Here is a 19,048-nt window from a genome sequence, read left to right as displayed (position 1 = left end):
AGGCAGAAACCAACCACAGTGGCAGCTGAATTTTACCTGGATTTTGATGGTGGGCATTGTCCTGCAGTGCACCTGAGGACAGCAAGGTAGGTCACACAGCATGCATAGCTCTGTCCTACACCTCTGCCCAACGGTAGGGCTGGTACTGATTGGCATGGATGGACAACTCCCATGAGCCTGAACCCCAGTAGGGGATCCACTGCCAAGAGACCCCTGGATTAGCTCCACTTCACCACTGCAACTCTGCTTGTTCACCTGCCTCTCACTCTGGCCCAGAAAAAAGTCGTGGTCAGAAGAAGAATCAGTAGATGCCACTGCCTGCTTGATCATTGCCTGTCAAGAAAACAAGTGGTGGCAACCAAGAGAAGAAGAAGCAGCACCTGGCAGCAATGATGTGGGGATATGGGAGACTGTGGAGCAGGGTTTGTCCAAGGACCCTCTAAAATCTGGAGCCACCACCATTCAGTCCCCTCCTGACCCCTACCTGAATATCTCATCATGCCACAGCACTGTAGATATATCCATGCAACCTCCCAGTCCACCTTAACCATGTATTCTTTTGTTAGTAGCCTTCTTCAAGGGTTACTGTGCTGGTCCCGGGGGAAAGGTTACCGTAGTCAAAGTCCGGTCCTGGGTCAATAGCCTGGAAACAGTTCCGAAGGAGCGGGGCGAGGTCCGAAGCAGGAAGCCGGGTGGGGACAGGAGCACTGGAGAGTCGGGTCTGGGTCCGGGCAGGAACAGGTACTCAACAACGACGTTGCTCCCACAACCTGGGACCGGGCCGACTGGCCTTTATCTGTTCTGAGGCCAGGGGCGGTCCCGGCCCCCAGGAGACCCGCCTCTCTTGGCCTTAAAGCGAGCACTCCTCCTGGGAGAAACCAGTTCCCTTCGCCTCTCTGCCCTGAGTCTCTGCAGTTCAGGAGAGGCTGAAGGGTTACTGGGCCCAGGGGGAGACTCGCCTGCAGGCACTGAGTCCTCAGCCTCCTCTGGAGCCAGAGTGGAATCACCTGGTGCCTGCTCCTGAGGATCCGGCACAGGTGCAGGCGCTTCAGAATCAAGGCCCTGCCCCAGTTCAGCCGGCCCTGGAGGCGGGGACTCCTGTGCAGGCTGGGATTCCTCTGGTTCAGCCTCTGAATCGGAATCCCAGGCCATCACAGTTACAATACAAAATTAGGTAGCCTTAGAGGTGGATCCAGGCTCCCTTAAGGGTGAGGATATGGTACATGCCTTAACAGAGTGTCCCCAATACTCAGATCTGAGGACTCGTTATCTGGATCCCCAGCAATAGCACTTTGTAATGGCGCCTCTTCAAGTAAAACTCTGTTTCTTTTTATGACTGCAGATTATGACACAATGTACAGAATCACCACATTTGTTAAAACAGGAGAAGCAAAAGCTATCGATTGCACCTGAAGATCACACAGGTTGCAATAAATTTATTGCCCCGTTTTAGTGAGGGAATGTGTACAAACAGGTTTTTTTACGATAACGGACTCTGTATGCACTTGTTTTAATGCTTAATTTTTTTTAGTGATGCATGCATTAGTATGAGTGTGTGCATTAGGCCTGATTGGCCAGAGAGCAATAAACTAGTCATTCAATCATAAAAAATCAAGGAAAAATACGACGGAGGGGTGATGTGGATGAGCATGCTTGCTCTGCCCCATTCATGGAGGTCAGCTATTGGCAATAGGGAGCTTCTGCATTCATGTGCTCTGTGCATATTAGAACTCATCACAAGTACAGAAGACTTATCGTCTTGCATGCGTTGGAATGCAATGGGGACAAGGGATTGAGCTAGCATGCTCATCCCTGCTCTGCTCCCAACATGTTTAATGTAACTTTCATAATGCCTGAAGAGGACTGGTCCTGTCTGCTAGGTGAATCTTCTAGAGCAGGGGTGGCCAGCGATCTAATCACAGAGTTAAAAACTGGCAGTGATCTACCCCATTTTGAGGGGTTCAGGCTGAAGTTGTTGAGCTTTTTTTAGGGGAGCCAAAGAAAGAAGTTGTTGAGCTTCTTTGGGGGGAGCCAGTGATCTACCAGTAATCTACTACAGACATCCAGTGATCTACCTGTTCTAGCATAATTCCCATAATTGCCAGGTCCATTCAGTTCATTTGGGGGTACAACTTTGAAAAATTTTTAGTTCATCTTCACATTTGTTCCACCCCTGCCTCTCCCCATGGGATTCTGGAGACCTGGGACTCAGCTGCATTGGCTAAGAAAAAGCACTTCATATGTGTTGCTATAACACTGTGACACCAGGTGGCACTGCGGAGTTCGGTTTTTGCCAACCCGATTTCTCACACAAAGTTTACAACGTGTTTAACTGAAATGCTTCTTTGATGTGTCTAGATCCAGCCCTGGACTCTTGGGTTTCACTTAAAAAAGAAAAAAAAAATGTTAGCTAATTGAACATCTATAAAGAAAGTTAGAAAGTAAAGTGTGGGGTGATTTTAAGGCTTATTAGGCAGAGACTGAGGTGCTGCTGTTGCTAAGGACTCTTAAGTTGCTAAGCTATCGGCAAGAAGGAATGTGAGGCATTTCCTGTGTCATCCCTGCTGAAGAGATTTCCTGTCTGCCAACAGGAGCAGCTTGCAGTGAGGAGTACAGGTACAAAGCAAATGATGCTTGGTGCCTTCAGCAACTGTGTGCCAGGCACAAATGAAAGAGAACGAGCCTTTTCTAGTAGGGAAATACATTTTCTGGCATTCTGTCTGTCGGGTATCTTTTTACTTGTGTGTGGCCCATTTTACACAGCACAACAGCTTGTAACATTCAGAATGCTGAATTATTATTATTTTGCCAAGGATGAACTTTTTATGAACTAAAAAGTTCACCTGGATGACTTTTAACTAAACTGGTTTGTTCTGTAAAAGGACAGCTTTGGACAGGAAATAGTTCCCCTTTGGAAAAGTTGAATTTGAACTGGTTCCTTTTTAAAAAATATGAAATTTCTCAGCACAGTCTAGCGTCCACAAAGAAACTCTACTGGATCCATTTGACACTGCTGTAGTGACTTGCTACAGAGATAAGTTATGGTTCAGGCCAACCCAAAGGCAGCTTTTTATAGGCTTGATTGTGGGATGAAAGTTTAGTCAATCAGTTGTTAAACTCCAAACACTTAAAAACTAATCAAGACACTAAATCCTTTAATTGGATGGCAATCCTGAGAGAAAATGTTCAGCAGCTTTTGTATCAACAGAGTTTTTTAAAGGTTGTTTCAAATCTCAACTTTTTGGTATTCATATAGCTCAGAACTGAGTGAAATTGATGTGGGCTTTGCACTGTTCCCCCCCCCCCCCCCATGCTCCATATGTTAAACACAGGAGATTTGCAGATTTGGAAGCCAGCTACTTCAAAACCCAAGTCCCGTGCAACTTCTATTAAGTGATTATTGACTCTGAAGTAGGTGTCACATCGATCTCACTGCTCTTTGAAACCAAAGAATGAGTTATGCCTTAAGGCTGCGCCATTAAAAAAAAAACTGTTCCTGTTGCAGCTTTTGCAACAGGGTTGCGAAGCCTGGTGCCTTTTAGATGCTGATGTACTACAATTCCCATCATCCCTGACTGTTGATCATGCTGGGCTGGGACTGATGGGGGTGTTTCCAGCCCTGCTTTGCAAAGCAAAAGGTTATAGTTTCTGTTTCTTTATTGCCCACCTTAACAGCACCAACGAAGTATGAGGGTACAATCAGATAATAAATGTGGCTTTCCTCCTATAAGCCCCTAACAATAATCTTTTCCATCTTCTCATATGGGCCAACTTCACTAATAAACTGGACTAGGGCACTTATATGTTGCTCCAGATTTTTCATTCATCTTAAATTGCCTTCACCTGTAGAGTATCCCAGGAAGGTAGCTCCGTCAATCAAGGTTGATAGATCCATGGCAGATCACATGCTTTGCTTGGAGAAGATCCCATGATCAGTCCCCAATAGCTCCAGCTAAAGGATCAGGGGACTGGTGATGCTGTGGAAAACGAGGACCTGCTTAAGAATAATAGAATCACAGAATTGTAGATTCTGTTGCCGCGGAGACCATATAACACCTCTCTTGAAAGACCTACATTGGCTCCCAGTACGTTACTGACCTTGTGCTGACCTTTGAAGCCCTAATCGGCCTCGGCCCAGTATACCTGAAGGAGCGTCTCCACCCCCATAGTTCTGCCCGGACACCGAGGTCCAGCACCAAGGGCCTTCTAGCGGTCCCCTCACTGAAAGAAGTGAGGTTACAGGGAACCAGACAGATGCGGGGATGACCTCATTGCCTCCAGCTGCGCCATCACTTACAGCTGCTCCACTACCGGTTGGGTCAGGAGAGGCTGAGGCGGCCTCTGGGTCTAGTAACCCACCGACGTCTCCTGAGCTGCAGAGTCTAAGGTCTGAGAGAAGGAGAGACCTGAGTACTCGCAGGAGGAGTGCTCACCTTCGGGCGAGACAGGGAGGTGAGTTACCGGAGGATCAGGACCGGCCATTACCCCGACAAAGATAAAAGGCTGTCGGACCCCGCCCCAAGTTGCGGGAAGAAGAGTTTGAATTTGATATCCTGCTTTATCCAAAGGAGTCTCAAAGCGGCTAACATTCTCCTTTCCCTTTCTCGCCCACAACAAGCACTCTGTGAGGTGAGTGAGGCTGAGAGACTTCAAAGAAGTGTGACTAGCCCAAGGTCACCCAGCAGCTGCATGTGGAGGAGCAGGGAATCAAACCTGGTTCACCAGATTACAAGACTACCGCTCTTAACCACTACACCACACTGGCTCTCACTACACCACAGGTTGCTGTTTGCCAGAACCTGCCAGAGATCTGGTGCCTGACCTTGCCTGGCTTTCTGCCTCATGTCCTGCCTTGGCCCTGTCGGACTGACTTCTCGCAGACCCCTTGGATTCGGGACCAGACCTGGACCGCGTTACCCAGGTTACCCCCGGGTAACAGCACATCCAGAAACTGGTATTCAGAAGCATTGCTGTCTCTGATTGTGGAGGCAGAGCAGAACCATCACGGCTAGTAGACCTTGATAGCCTTATCGTCAATGAATTTGTCAAGTCCTCTTTTAAAGCCACCCAAGTCAGTGGTTATTACTGCCTCCTGTGGGTGTGAGTTCCATAGTATACCCTTCATCCATTCTGGTGCAGTAGGCAAGACGTGTCATGGGGAAAGCGAGATAACAAGGTTTATTTTCCCTCCAAAAATGGTAATACTATACATATTATGATCAGAACGTGCACATTATTGACTCACAACATTAGGGGGGAAACACAACCCAGGACCCATCTAGTAGTATAATTATTGTTCCAAAACTCCACAAGCTTATTCCAGTTACAGATAGGTAGCCGTGTTGGTCTGCCATAGTCAAAACAAAATAAAAAAATTCCTTCCAGTAGCACCTTAAAGACCAACTAAGTTAGTACTTGGTATGAGCTTTCGTGTGCATGCACACTTCTTCAGATACACACGTATCAGAAGAAGTGTGCATGCACACGAAAGCTTATTCCAGTCAGTGATAAAAGATTCCATTTCTACATTATGCTTTCTCGCGCCAACTTCCAGTGTCTCCAATCTGGAATCAATTTCTTGGCCAACAAAAGCGACAGGGGTTTACCATAGGCAGGACCCTGGAAAGAGGAGATATCCCTGGCAAGTAAGGACAGACAGAATTCAAGCAGTGGCTTTCGGCCCCCTAGTGCCACATCTGCAGTCCGGGAACAATAATACCAGCCTAATTTACAAGCTTGTTTTAAAGATTGCTGCGCCAATGTTTGTGCAGGGCACTGAATGCTCGAAAGCATTTTATAAGTGCCGTACATTATTACTCCAGAGCTTAAAAGTGCTTTTAATGTCACTTCTTAAAACAGCTTCAGAGAATAAACACAGCAACCCTGAGGCATCCTAGTTTGGCTTCAGGTTTGAGCTTTTTAAGACCCTGACTCTGAATTCAGTTTGTAACAACTAGGAATACAGGCACAGCCAAGTCTTCTTTTCTAAGTTCACCTTGCCTGTCATGGTTATCTCTTTTTCCTGCTGCAGAAACCCTCTGATGTTCAGATCACACACAGTCTTTTCAGGGTGGCTTACATCCACCATTAGTTGACACAGAAAAGTTTAAAAAACGAAAGTGAGACATGATTCAGCCTCGTATAACCAGCATGCTTAACTCTAATTAATGCATGAAGGGGTTAAGACCATAGAGTAAGCTGACCTGCCAGTCTTAGCTAGGTCACACCCACTCACCTTGGGAGGAAGGAAGGGTTACCAAAGCCTTTTGCTCTTTCTCTTTCCACCATGTGAACTGACCAGTAAGGATGTCTGAGCTGGATTCTCCAAGCTTAGACCGTGTTGCTTTAGCAAACCATCTTTGCGTTTCTATACAACATTTTAAACTAAATTGTACTGCCTGTTTTTTCTTGCTGCTGTATGGGAAAGCACATGCATCTGACCTTTCAAGAGTTTGTAAGTAAACCACGTTTAACTTACCAAACGTGTGGTCTTTTTCTATTCTAAGTGGGAATGGGAACTTTGAAGAAACTTAAAGGAGGATATTTTAAAGGTTTAACAGCCTACATTTCCACACTTTACTTTGATGCATATTTTGTGGTTTTAAATCTCTGCTGGGGCTCCTTCCCACCACTAAGCCCTGGAGACGGAGGTTAATTGGGAGAGGGGAGGCAGGAGGGGAGGAAGGCAGACTCCCCCCAACTCAAGATTTTATGCAATAACTTGAAGCTGGCTCCTGTCAGGCTGAAGGTTGCAAGCTGCATGTGGTTTTCTTAACAAAACAAAAAAATTAAGGCGCTCATGCCCAACTGGGGATTCAAGGCCTTTCCCTGACACCAGAGGAAGCCAGGCATATCTGGGGACTTCAGCTCCCAGTACGTTTCCGAGCACAATTCAAAGTGTTGGTGCTGACCTTTAAAGCCCCAAACGGCATCGGTCCTGTAATACCTGAAGGAGCGTCTCCACACCCATTGTTCTGAGGTCCAGCTCCGAGGGCCTTCTGGTGCTTCCCTCACTGTGAGAAGTGAGGTTACAGGGAACCAGGCAGAGGGCCTTCTTGGTAGTGGCACCCACCCTGTGGAACGCCCTCCCATCAGGTGTCAAAGAAAAAAACAACTACCAGACTTTTAGAAGACATCTGAAGGCTTTTAATGTTTAATAGACTATTGTATTTTAATATTCTGTTGGAAGCCGCCCAGAGTGGCTGGGGAAACCCAGCCAGATGGGCGGGGTTTAAATAAATTATTATTATTATTATTATTATTATTATTATTATTATTATTATTATTCAGGTCAACCCTGGAGTTCTGCCAACGCCATTCATCATGGTGGAAAAGATGGAGATCAGTGCACCTACTTCCCAGGTGCAAACTGCAAATGGTTCTCTCCAAGGCTCTCCCTTCTTAGGATTCTTTATTGTCAATCAGAGGACTCTTATTTGTGGCCGCCCTAGGCTGTTGACTCAATATTCTAAGCGCCATCCTGGCTGAAAACTAATATGTTGCTAGCCTGGATCAAAGAGGAAGCATGAGACCAAAATGAGTGGAAAGGAAACAGGAAGAGACACAGCCAAGATGACCGGAGAGTGCAAGGAAGTAGCCAGGTGAGGCCAGTCTAGGACCGTCATCCAGGCAATACCTCTCACCTGACCTGGAAGAATTTATAGCCTAGGTTGATGAAGGACAACTTTTGGACCCATTTCTGTGGTAGTGGAGTTGGGACGGCTTTTCCACACTGATTTGTCTTCTTCTTTAGCATGTTCCACGCTGGCCCCAGAGCTGACTTCATGGTCGTTCCATCTCTAATAACCTTGGGAGACTGAGCCATCATTTCAAAGTCAGCCTCCCTCCAGCTAATGGCAGCTTTTTGCCAGCCTGTCTTCCTTCCTTCCTTCCTTTTTGGACGCAGAAGCCAGCCGTGCTTGCCTGGCCCCCAGAGCCATTGGGAGGTCCTGCTCATTATCAGATTGCTCGTTATTAATCAAAGCAGCCACAATGAGACAGAGGAAGCTGAAATGCGGCGCGGCTGGTGCTTCGTTTGTTCCCATCGATTTTCCCATCACTGTTTATTACCAGTATTTACTTTGCAAGCCTCCAAAAATAAGCCGCACAGCATGATGGGGCACGTTCCCCGAATTCCTCTGCTAAACGGCCTGTGCGCTGGCTTATTTCCACAGTGATAAGAGCAGCCAGCTGGGATCATGAGCTCTGTGCGTATGAGGCAAAACATCCTGCTGTTTTTGTGTTTAAAAAAAGGGGGCTACTATTAAGCAACAGTTACTCAGAGCTGATAACGCCGAACTTGGCAGCAGCATCAGTAAGCCTCTTGCATGTCTTGATTCTGCAGAAAAGACATTGGATGTGGTATCGGTCACATAATGCGGTTTCCAGAAACCTCAATTTTTTTAAAAAAAACAAAACAAGTTTCTAGTCCTCAGGACTCTGGGGACATGCTTCAGTGTTCTGCATAGCTCGCTGTTCCTGCTCATGACTATCAAAACAAGAATAATGCAAAATAATGGGTACTACTGCAATATGCAAAATGGATAACATGAACATGTGCTTGATTTACATGATTTATTCAAAATTATGAATCATTTCCCTTAACATTTTGCACAGAATACACACACCCCTGGCTATGTTTCCAAGGTGTTTGGTAACCGATAGGGCTGTTTCTTAATTAAAGACATCTTAGTAGATCAATAATATGAGTTTCAGTCAATTCATTTGGACTTTCAAATACGTTTCTGTCTTGCCTTCTGTGTTTCTGTAGGAGCATGCTGGAAGTTAATGGTAAATAAAGCTTTATTCCTTACTTTTTCTTCAGAATTTTTTTATTGGTTTCGGAATATAAAAATACAAAGGTTAGAAAGAATAACAATAGAGAACATTTCAGCAGGAATTACGATCATTGCTTACAATCCCATTCAATATTATGTATAAATTTCATTAAACAGCTCTGATCTTGTTGCAGGTATTAGCCCAGATTGGTCAACCATGTTTGGCAGGATCTGGTCATAGGATTGCAAATTTTTTTTCTTCATAAAAGTATGCCATGGGATGGCTCCGTCTGTAACGCATGATGCTCTTAACCTCAGGGCCGTGAATTCGAGCCCCACATCGGGTAAAAGTTTCCTGCATCCCAGGGGCTTAAGCTAGATGTCCCTTCCAATTCTACAATTGTATATTGACATTTGTCCCATCCAGATCCCTTTCTCAGTACTCTTAGATTAAGCATTGGTGATGGCCAAACTTGGCCCTCCAGCTGTTTGGGGGCCACAATTCCCATCATCCCTGACCACTGGTCCTGTTAGCTAGGGGTGATGGGAGTTGTAGTCCAAAAACAGCTGTAGGGCCAAGTTTGGCCATCACTGCTAGCACCATATTCCATGGCATCATTGTTGGAAAAGATTAGTTAAAGGAGATTGCTAGATAAAGGTAAAGGTACCCCTGCCCGTACGGGCCAGTCTTGACAGACTCTGGGGTTGTGCGCCCATCTCACTTAAGAGGCCAGGGGCCAGCGCTGTCCGGAGACACTTCCAGGTCACGTGGCCAGCGTGACATCGCTGCTCTGGCGAGCCAGAGCCGCACACGGAAACGCCGTTTACCTTCCCACTGGTAAGCGGTCCCTATTTATCTACTTGCACCCGGAGGTGCTTTCGAACTGCTAGGTTGGCAGGCGCTGGGACCGAGCAGCGGGAGCGCACCCCGCCGCAGGGATTCGAACCGCCGACCTTTCGATCGGCAAGTCCTAGGCGCTGAGGCTTTAACCCACAGCGCCACCTGCGTCCCAAGATTGCTAGATATTAGCAATCAAAAGACAACAAGAGAAGCCACAAGATTATTGTATAACACATTTTTTGTCCATCAAAGATAAGCAGCAATGCCAACAAAGGATCAAAAAGTGAAGATTAGGAAGTAATTTTATGAATCTCTTGAAAAACTACCCTACCCCAAATGCAGCAATATCTGGACATAACAACCACATGTGGGAAAAGGTATCTCATCCCCCACAATTGCTCCAACACAATGGTGAAAGTGTATGATTAATTCTATGGAGGATGTTGTGAGAGAGGCACCAACGGTATTTTATGTTTATAGCATTATCTCTTATTCTAGCAGAAACAGATTTCAAATGGGTATTTTACTCCATCTAGCATTCGACAAATCATCATTTATCCATAGTAGAAGATCCTGTTCCCAAATAATTTTATTACTTATGAATACATTTGTGCTTAGTCTTTTCACACAACCTGGCTGCTCCTAAAGGTTTTTTCTAACGTGAGGTTTGTTGGTTGGCAAGGAAAAATAGGTTCTAAAAAAGGAGAATTCCTGGGTTCCAAGGTCCAAGTACTTTTTGGAGAGAGAAAACAGATATTTAAAATCACAAAACATGCAGCAAAGTAAAGCATGGAAATTTAGGCCATTAAACCTTTAAAATATGTCCTACTGATTTCCTTCCGAAGTTCCTGTCTTACCTTAGCATAGAGAAAGATCACATGTTTGGGAAGCTCAAAATGGTTTGCTTACAAACTCTCCAAAGGTCATCAGAAAACACAGGCAGTAACACTCGGCTTAGTTACAGTGGTGAAAGTTCCTAAATTATTGGTAGAGGAACACAAGAAAGGGTGGTTAGAGCCATGTGGTCTGAGCTTCAGCAACCAGCTCCGAGATCCCCACAAACTGAGTTTCTCAGGTAAACTGAAGGGTGAACAAAGACCTTAAATATCTTCCACGCCAGGCAGGGAGGAGTGACCTGCTAAGCCTAGCAGGACAGTTTACTCTTCGGCATTAACCCCTTCATGCTTTAATTAGACTTAAGCATTTTGGTTATCCCACAAGGTTATTCTCCTTATGTAGCTTTTCCTGTATGCCTTGTGAATTTGATCCCATTAAGATTCTGTGCTTTAGCATGCCATCCCCATTGGGGTTAACTCAGGTCAGAGCTGGAGGTCTAGCAACCCTACCATCATCCCCGAACACGGGCGACACTGCCTACAGCTTATGAGAGTTCAAGTCTAACAGCATATGGAGCCCCCCATCCCTGCTGTAGATCATGGGTAAGCAAACTAAGGCTCAGGGGTTGGATCCGGCCCAGTTGCCTTCTAAATCCAACCCGCAGACAGTCTGGGAATCAGCATATTTTTGTTAGGATTATGATGTTCCGTTCCACCTAAACAGATGTGTGGAGCTGTTGTATGTCACATGTCTGTTTACATTCCAGCACAGCTTGCTGGGAACTTCCGTTTGTGTATTGCTTTTGCTTTGTGCTTCCTCCTTTTGCTTAGACACGAAAGAGAACAGACATGTTTTCTTTGTCTATGAACTATGCTGAATAAAATGCTTGTAAATACGCTTTACATATGCCTCTGCCCGCCACTTCCGTTATGAAGTTATTCACTCTGCTGATTAGAGTGTACTCAAGTTTCTGAAGGCTTCTGAAGCTATAAGTCGCTGATTGATGCTGTTCCAAGGGAGACCGAAGTTCGCCCAGCTGCCGGCCGGTGGGCTGGAGTCAGCTGGGGGCCTGCAAATAACCCCCGTCTCCCAGGACACATCCCAACAGTTTTCACATGAGTAGAATGTGTGCTTTTATTTAAAATGCATCTCTGGGTTATTTGTGGGGCATAGGAATTTGTTCATTATTATTTTTCCAAATTACAGTCCGGTCCCTCACAAGGTCTAAGGGACAGTGGACCGGGCCCCTGCTGAAAAGGTTTGCTGACCCCTGCTGTAGATAAACAACAAGGAAGAGGCAACCTCTGGGAGCCTTCAGAGGCAGAGGGACCCAGAGAGAAATGCTGGAACATTGTCCACATGACCTGTGAAACCGCCATCTCAAGAGGTGATGATGGCGAACAGGATCGCCGAGTTCAGAGGATGATTGAGAACACACAGAAGAGGCAGGAATATCAATAGCTATTAAGCAAGGTGGTCTGGGAATGCACGTCCATAATGAGTATTTGGCAGCTCGCTGGCGGTCAATAATAGGGAACAGACTATTAAGTGACTCCATCTGGAACTAACTACCATCAGGAACATTAACAGGGGCTGTGCAAACCACTGGCCTGAGCAAATAAGGCTCGCTTTTCCTTCTGAACCAGCTGAAGTCAAATCCAACCAGATTCCTTGGGGTTTGTTTGGTTTTTTCCCCTCCAACTCCCATAACTTTTGTCCTTGGGCTATACCCAATAATAGTTTTTCTTGCTGGTTTTCAGGAGTAGCAGGATGGATAATTGAGCAAATGTACCATAGGGCACCAGGCCAGAAGGGGTTAACTGAAAGCTAAGTTGATCCCATCAGCAGAGCCAATTCTGGGGTCACCATGGGCTGGAAGGAAGGCTGGGAAAGACCTTCATGTTGTAAATGTGTTTTACAAGTGCAAGCTTTGTGACTGATGGGAGGAAAGAATAGAAGGAGGGGGGGGTGTACACACACACACACACACACACACACCAGCAGTGATGGATGGGACCAGAACCAGGTTTGAAAAGCTGGAGCAGACACAATTCAACGGTATCGATCAGAGACTGGAAGCATTAAATATCTTTGTTAATCTGGCACTGGTTTCATTCATACTTTATTGTTATTATTACTAGGGCCCGTAATTTATTGCAGTTGGCTTGGAACGCTGACAACTGGTTCACTCTCTCTCTCTCTCTCTCTTCCTCAAGATTTTTTGTCCTGTGCTCTTTTCTCTTTCTGCATTTATAGCAACGGGCAAATAAAATAAAAAGACTTGTTGAGGTTTGGGTCTTGGGAGTGTGTGTGGTTTCCTTTGGAAGAATCCTAGCTCCCCCTACTGCCGAAAGCAGCCCATGCCTTGCATCCCAGATGATACTGAGTCACGGAAATGTAGGAAACACATATGGAGGGCTTAGGTAAAAAAGCCAGAAGGGTTGGTGCATCCTTCTGTGTAGCTTAGTCTGGAGGTGCCAACCTTTGTTCGCACAGTTTTAGCAGGCAGAGGTGTAGGAAGGTCAGGTGGTACCTGGTGCAGAAAATTTCTTGTCACCCCCCCCCCCACACACACACACATTGATTTTTATTTTTATTTTTTGCCTGCAAAAATAGTTTTACGTTGTTTCATATTTTCTTACAAAGGAATGTGGATTATGGGCCTCTGATAATAAGGAGGCGACTGTGGACAGATACTTGAATCTACAGGATGGATTGTGTTTTGGCTCCACTGAATTGAAATTTCAGCATTCACGACATATGAAAACGGCCAAGTAAACAGTTATTTTCGTGGAGGAGGGTCAAGATATTAACTGATATGCATGACATTTCAGATATAGCTATATAATCCCAAGTGTAGTAAGATCAGACTTTTGGAGCAGGCATTTTAAAAATAAAAGTTTTTAATGAACCGCCCTAGTAAGGAAGTAATGGTTCCTTTTTGACACCCCCCCCCCTCTATGATGGAACCCGGGGCGGCCCGCCCCACCCCACCCCGCCCCCTTCCTACGCCCCTGCAGACATAGAGCACTTACAAGAGGGGTCTGCAGTGTTCCAGCTAAAAACCTCCATGCATGTTTACTGCCTCGTGAGCGCATTTCTGGATGGTTTCATTCATGCTTATGCATCATTTGATTCTGTCTGCTTGATGACTGGTAGCTGTGAGCCATCTGACACATTGTGGAAAATGAGGAGACTGTTTGCTGCAGCTTGGAAAAGGTCACAATGTTGTGCATTTAGGAATTTTGTCTAGATGCCATCTTGGGGCCCAGGGTCCTCCCCTCTAAACCTGTGCATTTATTTTTGCAAGAATGGCTTCTGCAGAAAAAAGAAGTCCTTCTGCTAAGGTAATGGCTCTATCCAGGTCTGTTAAGTACCAGCTTTCTTATGTTAAGCTTGGAGCAAAGTGTTCCATAGGAACTATTAGCTGAAGATTCTGCTCCTGACTGGAGGTGACGCCATTAATGAGTGGTCCTAAAAAAGAATCTGAGAAGCACATTGCTAAAAGCATTAAGACCATCCAGACCTTGTTTCAAGACATTAATGGCAGGAGAAATTTAGGGAGGCGGTTGGGCCCTTGGATGGAAAAGGAGGGTAAGGAGATTGCAGAGAAGCTGAATGAATTATTTGCATCGTTCTTGACAGCAGAAGCCATAGGGCAGATCCATGGCTGTCTAGAATTTCGTGGAGGAAAGATAGGATGTGAATGTCATGGATAAATAATAAACAACACACCAGGAAGTGGGTTTTGCTAAACAATGCTCCATGGTGCCATACAGTGGACTCCTAACCATGTCTACTGGGGTACATCTATTGAATTCAATGGGTCTTACTCCTAGCCAGGGGCAGATCTTGATAGTAAGGCGCCCAGAGTGAGGGCAATATTTAGTGCTCCCCCCTAAATATTTCTTATTTTTGCAATAATTCATTTCAGTACAGTTGCTATTTAATGAATCTTCTCAGTAGGTACCTGTAGAAATATAGGTGGGTAATATTATTATTTTTATTATGCACCCCCTTGGTTCTGCGCCCTGTGCAGGGAAATTGCCCACAGCACCCTAAATCCAGCGCTGTCCTAGGTAAGTGTGGTTTGGATTTCAGCCTTACTTTTTTCTGTGTGCAGGGAGCAGTCAGAATCGTGGCTCCTCATCTGTAGTCTGAAGTGGTAGAGTCCAGATTTCTCTGCACCACACACACATCTCATTTTGCCATTGCACTCTGCATAATGTGTAGATCACCCCTGAATGCATGAACCAGCTCAATTGAAAAGCCTTTCTAGGGAGGCAATATGGAAATTCTACCTGCGCTATTAGCTCCATGACGGCCTATCTGGCTGCACAAGTCACCATGGATGCGGCAGTGATAAATGTGTAAATCAGTCCTAGGGAAACCTGCGAAAGCTAGTCTGAAGAGAAAATGGCAAAATGCAAAAAACAAAGCAAAAAAAAAAAAACCCCAAACATAATATATAAAGAAATGTTTGCAGCACAATACCGCCTCCATTTCTCTGAAAATCTCCATGCCTGTGCAGACCAGAATGCAAACAATCCCACCCCCTCAATATTGTCTGATACTTAAAAACCCAATTCCTATTGTCTCCCATCTGCTGTTAAGCCCTTATTTAAAGGACCTTGAGTTCAGCAGTATCCTTGCTCCCTCCTTAAAGCAGAAGATGTGGCTCTTGCTGTTATTAGTGTGTAGTGTAGCTCAAATGATGCAATGCTTCTCTTCTCTAAATGGCAAGGCACATGGTCCCGCGCGTCAGGTTGAGCCCTGTTGCCTTCTGGTGGGAAGGAATGAACTGCAATACGTTTGACGATGGGGGTGGTGAGAGAACCCAGCCGCTGGGGGTCTCCACTTTAGTGACAAGTTGCTCTGACTGCAGCGCAGACTCCGAGGATGAGACTTTATAGAGCATAGGGTAGTTTGGGATTGCCCCTTGCAGCCGGCTGCTGAAATGCTGGTGGCACAGCCCCCTTGAAGCATGTAGGCCAACCTGCCTGGCTTGCAGTGGGAAACAGATCTCTAGTGACGAAGAAGAAGAATTACTTCTGGGAGACTCGGTTTGAGGCAAATACCTTCAGAACCTTACAGCCATCCCAGTTTCTGATTTGATCCCAGAATGTCCCACTTCTCCTCAGGACGTCCTTATTTTCATTGGATAAATTTTGGAGTTATCTGACCCCTGAGCCATCTGAAGGCAGCCCTGTATTGGGAAGTTTTTAAATTTTTAATGTTTTTAATATATGGAGGAAACTGCCAAGACTGGGGCAACCCAGTCCGATGGGTGAGGTATAACTAGTAAAATTATTGTTATTGTTATTGTTATTAGATGTTGTTGTTTGGCCGTGTCCGACTCTTCGTGACCCCATGGACCAGAACACGCCAGGCACTCCTGTCTTCTACTGCCTCCTGCAGTTCGGTCAAACTCATGTTGCTGGCTTCAAGAACACTGTCCAACCATCTCGTCCTCTGTCATCCCCTTCTCCTTGTGCCCTCCATCTTTCCCAGCATCAGGGTCTTTTCCAGGGAGTCTTCTCTTCTCATGAGGTGGCCAAAGTGTTGGAGCCTCAGCTTCAGAATCTGTCCTTCCAGTGAGCACTCGGGGCTGATTTCCTTCAGAATGGAGAGGTTTGATCTTCTTGCAGTCCATGGGACTCTCAAGAGTCTCCTCCAGCACCATAATTCAAAAGCATCAGTTCTTCGGCGATCAGCCCTATTTTCATTGGGAAAATGTTGGAGGGTATGAAATGAGAGCAAATGCTAGTCTGGTGAAAACTTGAATTGCTGTTTGCTCTGATTGAGCACTAAAGAGCAGGGAAAAGCAGCAAGACAAGTGTCAATGAACCCTCTCTCCGTAGGAACGGAGGCTGGAAGGCTGTGGCCTGCTGATAGCAAAGCTCTCTCACGTCCTCATTGTCGGATACTTGAGGATACGGCCTGCAACATCCCTTCACACTTCTTGAGCTCCCCCCTTAATCATTCCATCTGCTTTCCCTCTAGCTGGTAAATATCTATTTCACGTCCAATCTTGAAAGCTCAGTGATAAAATATGAGGCTGCATTCAATGATCTAATCATAATATGTCAGTATTTTTGGTGCATAAAATTGAGTTGATTGGACGCCAGGATGATGGAGTGTGATAGTACTGGAATCCTTTGAGTGCCTCTCCCCCTCCCCCTCTCCCACCCTTTCTGTTTCTTTTGCGGCGCCATGCATTTCTCCAGATCCCTTTTTTTCTCATCAATGTTGCTAGCATTAAGGTTACAAAGAAGCAGCTGGACCCCGGGGGGGGGGTGGCAAATCGAGCCACCATCATAGTTCCTGAAGAGCAACATGCCCCCCTACACTATTATTTTAAAGCAGGTGGGCGTCTTCCCTGCCAACAGCACTGTTTCCATGGGAGAGACTGAACTGGGCCCTTCAAGGTCACCATTTAGGCTGAAGGACCAAGCTGCCGGAACAGGTTAAAGAAAGCCTGAGCTGCAGAGCTTGTCCCTCAGTCTAAGAGCAACCCTGCCTTTGCTGTGAGGACACTGCTTGCGTTTGCATTTCTGCAACCTTGGCAGTGGCAGAGGCTGCTCTGAACCAGACTGAGTGGCCGTCTCCTCTTGAGAAGATGGGCTGGGGTGGGCTCCAGTGTTTGTAGAGGGGGTGCCAGGATTGGGATCCAGGCTGGCACAAGAGTGGGTGCAGAACATCTGGGTGACGTGAGACGGGGCAGGGCAGAGCACCCGTGGGACATGCAGCTGGGATCTTTCGGGGATCAGACTCCTCATCTGTAACTCCCTCCTGAGTTATTGTCAGGAGTGCTTGCAGGAGCCAGGCCCTGTGACCAATAGGACTTTGCAGGACTGGGGCCTTCCTAAGTTTGTTCTGAAGAGGCAAGGCGTGGCCTCACAGGTGAGGCCGACTGGTAACTCACAGCACCTGGTGGCAAGAGCTGGGAAGGGATATAAGGTCAGCATTTCCCTTTGGCTCTTTGCCACAGCAACATGTTCCCTGCCTTGCTGTGTTTGGCTCCTTGACTCCTTGCTTCTTGATCCTCGGAACCCTGATTTCATGACTCCTTGCTTCTAGATCCTCGGAACCCTGACTTTGTGATTCCTTGCTTCTTGACCCTTGGACTCTTGGCTTCCTAACTCCTGGCTTCTGGACTCCCGTTCCTGCTCCCACCCCACCATCTTGCCCCCGGTCCCGACGTCCCCAGCTGGGATTTCGATTCCCTGTGAACCGGACCGTGACAGTTATCCGTTCCGTCTCAAAGCTGAATCCTGAAGCTGCCTGTCCCAACTCGCTGGATAACTCTTCCAACTGCTCCCACCCCTCACCCTGGTCTGACCAGCCCCTCCAGTATGAGTTTTGGGGACATACAGTGCTCACTGGAGCAACCTGCTGGAATGACTGCTGCAACGACAACGGTGCACTTCCTCCTGCTCACCTGCCAAGGCCGTAAATTTGCAAGAAAAGGGGAAAGGCCACCAGAAGCTGGCCTCGAGATGACCTTCGCTTGGAGCTTGCTCCGTTTCCCTTCGCCCAACTGCTCTGGCCACACACCATCTTTCTCAGGTCTCTCCTCCTCCCCCCTCCCCAAGTTATAAATTAAAAGTCAATCTCATTAAAATCACCAGTAATCATTCCCTACGCCAGAGCGCCTAACAACCTGGTTGCGGAGGGATCCCAGCTGCCTTCCGTCGCCGTAATTCAATCAGACTCAGCGGCTCTTGTTCCCAAACTGCTTGAGCTGCACTTTCTGTCCAAATTTATGGTGCCGGTAGCGTCCAAAGGCTGAGTTACAGCTTTGGGGGGGGGGGGAGGCGCTGGGTGGAGGGGCTGCATTATTCTGCATCTAATCCCTGCCTTTTGACAGGCGTGGAGGGGGGGGAGGAGGGACCCTCTTGTAACACAGGTGCAGTGTGCATTGTCCCCCCGCTTTTATGCCAGCAGATAGAAAGCCTTAGGGAACCAGGAAGCTGTCAGCACAATGTTACAAGTAAACAACGAGATCGCCGAGGCATGGGGAAATAAATAAAAGCTCTAAATAATGGGAAATCCAATGGGCCGGTGCAGAAATGGGACGAGCACCTCTAGCCAGCAGTCTGCGTTTGCTGCCTCGCTGCCTTGCGCACCTCCAAGGCATTTTCCCCCGAGCTTTTTCTGCCACTGTGTGGTGTCACCATTTTCTTTGCCCTCAGGGAGGTGAGGCCAGTGGCGTAGTGTGGGTTGTGTGGGGCACCCGGGGCAAGGCAAGTAATTTGCGCCCCCTAACCCGGGGCAAGGCAAGTAATTTGCGCCCCTAACCCCTAACCTGCCGCCGCTGCCAGCTTCTTCTTGCTGCTGCCTGGGCTGGGGTATTTACGGTAAGGTAGCCACGGCGGTGGTGGCGGGTCCGTGTCAGGTGATCTGTGGCGAGTTGCCGCTGGCGCTGCCGCCCAAACGACGCCGCTTGCCTGGAGGAGGAGGGCAGAGAGGCGAGGAAAATGCAACATGGCCCAGCAGCTGCAGCGGGGCTGTGAGGAGGGGCTGCCTGGCATGCCCTCCGCGGCCCTGACGCGTGGGGACTGCGGCGAGCGCTGAGAGCCGCTGCCTGCCG

This window comes from Podarcis cretensis, assembly GCF_951804945.1.
Source record: "Podarcis cretensis genome assembly, chromosome: 14".
In the NCBI taxonomy this organism is placed as follows: Eukaryota; Metazoa; Chordata; class Lepidosauria; order Squamata; family Lacertidae; genus Podarcis; species Podarcis cretensis.
Note: the sequence above shows the minus strand (reverse complement) of the source record.